Genomic DNA, 6,330 nt, shown 5'->3' with positions numbered 1-6,330 from the left:
TTCGCTTGTAAATTAACAGCCACTCCAAATATGCTACATTCTGGCTCCATAAACAATAAATGGGTGACAGCACTGTTGTAGACCATCTGTAAGTGAATGTAATTTAATTATTAGAGCATAAACATTGTATACACTGTAAAACATTGCACATTTAAAGTTTGCCTACCTTCTAGACTGGTTATAAACTCCCCAACATAAGCCTAGTTTAACCACATTGAAAGCACAGTGCAGAGGGCTGGATGTAAACGGTCTCTCATTAAGATTCAATGGCTCCAGTTTTCAATCCTCAAATGACATATGCTGTTAACAACACTATCTAAAAAGCTGGCCCACAAACCTCAGGAGCACAGTTTTGTTGACAAGCAAATCAAACACTCACAGTGTTTGTTGTGCTGCGTATCTGGAGACCCGTTTGTACATTGTCTGAACTGCATCAGTGCCACAGGTAGCCATGTCAGTCTGCTTTACATGTTTGACATTTCAATTTAGCAGGTGAGCAGGTGAAGCTGAGCCGATAAGTTGATCTTTTTTCACCTCCCAGGAAGGGATGAGGGAAATATTGAGCTCTTCTGATTTGTCTATTACAGACGCATTAGTAGAAATAATTAAAACTGGCAGTTCTGAAGATAAATCTAAACTTTCCTGAAGACTTTAACATTTCACTGATGCCATTTCTGTAAAAACAAAACAAAAAGACAATTCCGCTGATAGCCTTTTTACATGCTTAAGTATGCTTATATATATTATATAAGTGTGTCAATTTCATATCAGTAAAACAAAAAAGCTAACACTACTATAAGCTAAATAAGGAGGAAACTGACTTATATTGTGAAAATAAAAACTGCAATTTCTTTACTCATTTGCTTCTAATAAACCTCTTCATTTTTAATAAAAATGACCAACAAGACAATAAAATGTAACCGAGATGCACGTGCACTATTTAAGGGTTATAGAAAGAAGCCTTGAATTTCACACCAATTTACAAAATCACAACTGTGGGCCTTTTTGTGCTCATCCTTCACAAATGTATTACTTTTCACGACGCCTGCCGCTGAACAGAGGAGTAAGAGAAGGAGGAGGATTACTCAGACTACATGAAGCTCTCCAGGTCCAGTGCGGAAAGCACTAGCAGTGGATTGATTAGCCCACGCAGTTCGGCTGATTAATCAGGGCCTGTTAAGTGGAAACGAGCACCATTTATGGCTGATTATCTTCCCAGAAGGCAAAACCTTAAGGTGCAAACCACAGTGGAACTTTTTAACCTCCATTTAAGCCTTTAAGAATTTCTCTTTATTTCAGTAATCATAATCCTTGTTACATGCCTGGTTTCATTTAATTTCACATTTTTTGTGTGTGAATATAATACAGCTAGTCAAACTTTTTTTCCTCAGCTCCACAGGATACACAAGAGAAGCAACTTTTTTTCTTCCCTTCGTCACTTTAGTCCAAGAAAACTGAAGCTGTTCTGTATTTAATGTCACTGAGACGCAAAAGACTGAACAAGACTGCAGCTTAAAAACAACTAAAATGTTTACATATTTAAAGTCCAATTTATTTAGGTGAATGTAGCAAATAAGTAATATGTTTGCACAATATTTTTATTGTATTTCCTCTTTTCTGTTGCATTAAAAGGTAACTGTATTACTGATTTTGCAGCGGCCTTCTACATTGAGTGAAAACACCAAAGTTTCATGGTGTGCTCCAGCACAAACTGAAACACTTTAACTACTGCAGGCTGTGCTTCAGTAACAGTGAATGAACGACTTTATGTAAAGTGTCTATGACCTTTTACATTCAAGTGAGCTTGATATTATAGTAATGCTGACACTTCCAAATTGGAAAGTGAACACCTATCACCCAGAGGACAGTTGCAATCACCCTTTTCATCTTCTACAGTTCATTCTCAATGGAGCTAGACCACAGCATGTGACGCAGAACTTCCTACTCTCTCGCTATTGTAAGGTTTTCTAATGCAAACTGCATTAACGTGGGTGTTTCAGTCAAACATATCTGTGCTGCACCACAAGGAACATTTTCCCAGAGGTTTCTCTTCATAAATGCTGCAAAAGGACAAAGTGGCGGTGGCAGCATGCTCGTCTCAGAAGCCGAACCTTTAACGCTCGCGCCACACATCATGCTTCTGTCCAGGCTTGCAGCCCAGAGTGGCCTTCCCCAGCCTGGTCACCCGTTTCCATTTATCTGCTGGGATAACTATAAAAATCTGTCAGGAGGCAGGGTGGGTTTTTTCGCTCGGCTCAGCTCAGCCCGGCTGGCAGATTGAGAGCCCCCTGTAATGCACAAGTCTGTTTTTATTATTCTTGCTGAGGGAACACTATTTCATCAAGTGCATGATTCCACAGAAGAGAGGAGATAGCCCCGGCCCGGCTATATTTCTTCCAATCAAACATTCCAAGGGGAAAAATGAGTGGGTGCCATCAAATCCCAGAATAATGCTGCCAGATTTTATGTAAAAAGAAGGACTGATGGACAAATACAGGAAGGCAAGACAAGTTTAATGACGTGTGTTCAGGAGCTGAGATTGGAAAACTGACAGAGAAAAGCAGCCTCTTTGCTGGAATATAAATTGTTGTGTGCTGTAAAAAGGCTTTTATCTGGAGTGAATATGGGACGTAATACACAGGTCAGGGTTAAGTCATTTTCTCCGGCAAGTTAAGCGAATAATGAAGGCGAGCCCGCGCGGAGAGGAGCACTGCTACTGCCAGTTTGTCTTCATTTATTATGCCAAATCTCATGATTTTGGCGTTGGCGCGGTGAGTGCTCTGGCGCGCACCGGTGGACGACATATCGCTTAATTTACACAAGGTAATGAAAGCTGGGAATGGGAGGACAAAACAATTTACCTGCTGACACGGGAAGAAGTGATTTGCGAACATGGGGAGGGGGTGAGGGTGAGCGAAAGAGCAGGCAGAGGGCCAGGGCCAAGGGGTGGTAGGGGAGCGCAGATAGGGGACGATGGAAAAGCTGGAGGGGCGGGCGTGAAGAGTAAAAGGAGCGGAGTGTGCGGCGGGGGGGGCAGGAAACCGTCAGGCGAGTCGGGCGTCGGCGCCTGCTCGTCAGCTGATGATGATGATGCTGGCTTCGACAGGCGACGGTAAACTCTCCCACTTGGTCTCTCCCTCCCCCAGCATAACCGCCACAAAAATAGACGCAATCAGGGAGCGAAATTGACCTCAAATCTGGAGGGTCTGTGCTGACAAGGCCCTTGTTTTACTCCTCCTTTCTCCCCAATTGTAATCACTTATCAGAGAGCCACTTGTGAGGCAGGGACAGGGGGCTTCAGCGTCACTCTGGAGCTGCAACAGGTATCTTCACTCAAAGACCAAATTTCTGATGTCTGTCACTGAATTTGCAGACTAGACTTTGGCCAATTTATGTTTTTACTTTAAGAAGCATGTAAACGCAAAGCTCCTTAATTTAAAAACAAGAAAATTAAGAGAGGCTTACCTGCTCTGTAAAAACATAACCAATCAGCAATATTTACTCTCTATATAAATACTGCATATTATCCTTGGTGAAGTTACCACGGTTACGGTTCCTACACAATTACAGCCAACAGCGGTCTTAAAAGCGGACAACTGGCCACACATCTGATGGCCTTTCACACAAACACAAGAGACTGGACTAGACTCCCTGACAATATGGCTGGAGCAGCACTGTAATTTTCCAATCACTAGCCCTTCAGGCCAGGCCACTCCTTAGGGCAGTAAGATCAGATGAGCTTGAGCATTTTCTTTTGTAAGAGGCCAAACTCTATTTGTCTGCTCACAGGAACAAAAACAATCAGGAGAGCAGAGAGAGAGAGACCGGCTTTTTAGTCTCTCTGGAGATGGGCCAAAGACAGAGCAAGAGGAGGAAGAGGAGGGGGGACAGAGGCACATAGGGGGGAGGGACAGTGGGGTGACAGAGATAACTGAGTCCCCCCCCCAACCCTGCCCGCTGTGGGTGGTTGGCTCTGGTGATGATGAACGGGGACGCGGCTCAGCACCAGGTCCCTGCTGTCAAGGCTCTCCGCAGGACGAGACAGAGAGAGGAAGTGTCACTCTCGGCGGGCCTGCTGGGCCAACCTGGACTCTGCTGAGTCCTGCTGCTCGAGTCTTCACAACAAATCAAACACCATAACACCCACCCCCTCCCCACACACACACACACACAAATCAGCTTCCGCCTCTGTCTGTAAAAATGTGTTAGAAACCACAGTCAGACTGTTCAGCGTCTATCTGAACATCCTCCTCTTATCCCCAATATGCATGCTGATATTTAGCAATCTTGAGCTTGAAGGAGAAGCCAGTCTTTGGGGCTGCGGTTGTAAGGGGGCTCCACTCTGTCCTCCACCCTCCCCCCTGGTGGCAGGCTCTCTCTCCACAGGCTTATTTCCCCTCACAATGAGAGGTGACAGTGAACAGTGGAACTCGTCAGTGTGAATAACACACAGTCACGGTTGGTGACACCCTCTGGTGGAGCACAACACACACACAGCCGCACAGTGACGCACACACCGAGGCTCAAGGGCCCGGTGGCAGGCGCGCTGTCAACCTCAGTGCGCTGCCTTCCATTACAGCTTAACTGGGGACAAATTGAGCAATCTGATGGGTTAAATTTGACACGTCTGACCTGTGTTTGTTGTACAGTACAGTCACTTTCAATAGTTTCCAGGGGTGAGAACAGCGAGTCACAGGACTTATAGAAGATCCTAATGAATGTAATCAGCACACAGCATGCAACTGACGGCACAAATATGCCGTACCGTCGGGTCATTGTTGGTCGCGTGTCCGTCACCGATGCGCTGTACACTTAAGCCTTGCAGTGTCCTTCAGTGGCACCTTATAATAAGAGCAGCCCATAACACAACCAGTGGTCAGGCTTAATTTACCCACTTTCTCTGTCCACTGCCCCATCAGCATATAGTATCACATAACTGCTAATGGGCTAATGGGGGAAGAAGGGAGGGGGCGAGAACGAGGGGAAGACAGTGATAGGGAAATGGAGCTCAGGTTCATCCAAACATTTAATAACTTATCCAATCTGGAGTGTTCACCTCTTAGGTAGGCTAATTACATCATTTAACAAGCCCGGGCGAGTGGGCCAGCGTGGACGTTCCGTCTTACAATGTCATCACATAATTATGACTTATGCCGACGAGGCCTAGCAAGCTGGATGAAGTCAGCTTGCCATAAATTTTAATGATCACTTAGACAATACGAATGTTTGCAGGGCTTCCGCAGATTAGCAGGGAAATATGGACGCCATCAGAAGGTGCAAAAGTTGAAGTGTAAGAAATGTAGGAGGGGGGAAAAAAGAGGAGACGTACACAAAGTAAAAAGTAAAAAGTGTGTGTGTGAGAGACCTTTGGGAACAGCGAGTTTAGACTGGGCTGACACAGTTGCTTGATTGTGTGAGATCAGGTTCTGTGGTCACTGGGGCTGCTAGGAGGCCGACGTCAGGCCTGTCAGAGGGCTAAACACCCGAGTATAGTCTGTTTCAATGGAAAAACAGCAGCTGACACTCAACGCTCGCGGGCCAACTGCTGACCTCATTCTAAGAATAAAACGTGGACGGAGAGGAAGAAAGCCTGACACATCTAATACGGAAAGTTGATGCTTTATTTCTCCATGCAGCAGAAGTTTCTAATAACTTCCAGAAGCTGAGGGGGGAAAAATAAAAAAGGCCATAATGCTGGAAAAATAGATGGCCCATAATGAAAAGGGCTGAGTTTCTTTTTTTTAATAGCTGTAAAATGGCTAATTAGCCCTCTATGATTGATCTTTGTGGGCACACGCATTGGGAGGTTTGAGTCTCCTGGGCTTTAATAGTTTTCTGGTAAAATAATTTTACATTTCTGGTGTAATTAAGGAAAGTTCTGTGACCTCAGTGACCTCTGAGTTTGGTAAGCAAGAGTATTTTTAGAAGACAGCTTTGGTTCCATTAATATTATATCAATAAAAATGGTCTCTGTATAAAAAAAAAAAAGAAAAGACAAAAAAGTAGCTTAGCATGAAAATTATGAGTGTAAACGTACACCGGTGAGTACGGAGTATTGATTTCAAGATGCATGTGACCTAACAATATTCTGCTCTTATGAAAAAAGGAGAAAGAAGAGCAGGTCAAAGAGAAGCTGATCTCCTTGGCACTTAATATTAATGTCTGTTTTGTGGCTATCCTGTTTCTGGAGGACCCAGCTTCTGCAGTGGAGCGATTGAATGACAGAGATTACCTATGTGGAAATCCCCATGAGACAGCTGAGTCATAATGCAGGACACCACAAAAAAACCCAAAAAAACCAAACATGTTTTTGTTTACCCACAGGTACAG

Source organism: Haplochromis burtoni, unplaced genomic scaffold, assembly GCF_018398535.1.
Source record: "Haplochromis burtoni strain Fernald_Lab_line unplaced genomic scaffold, NCSU_Asbu1 Contig_16, whole genome shotgun sequence".
Lineage (NCBI taxonomy): Eukaryota > Metazoa > Chordata > Actinopteri > Cichliformes > Cichlidae > Haplochromis > Haplochromis burtoni.
Note: the sequence above shows the minus strand (reverse complement) of the source record.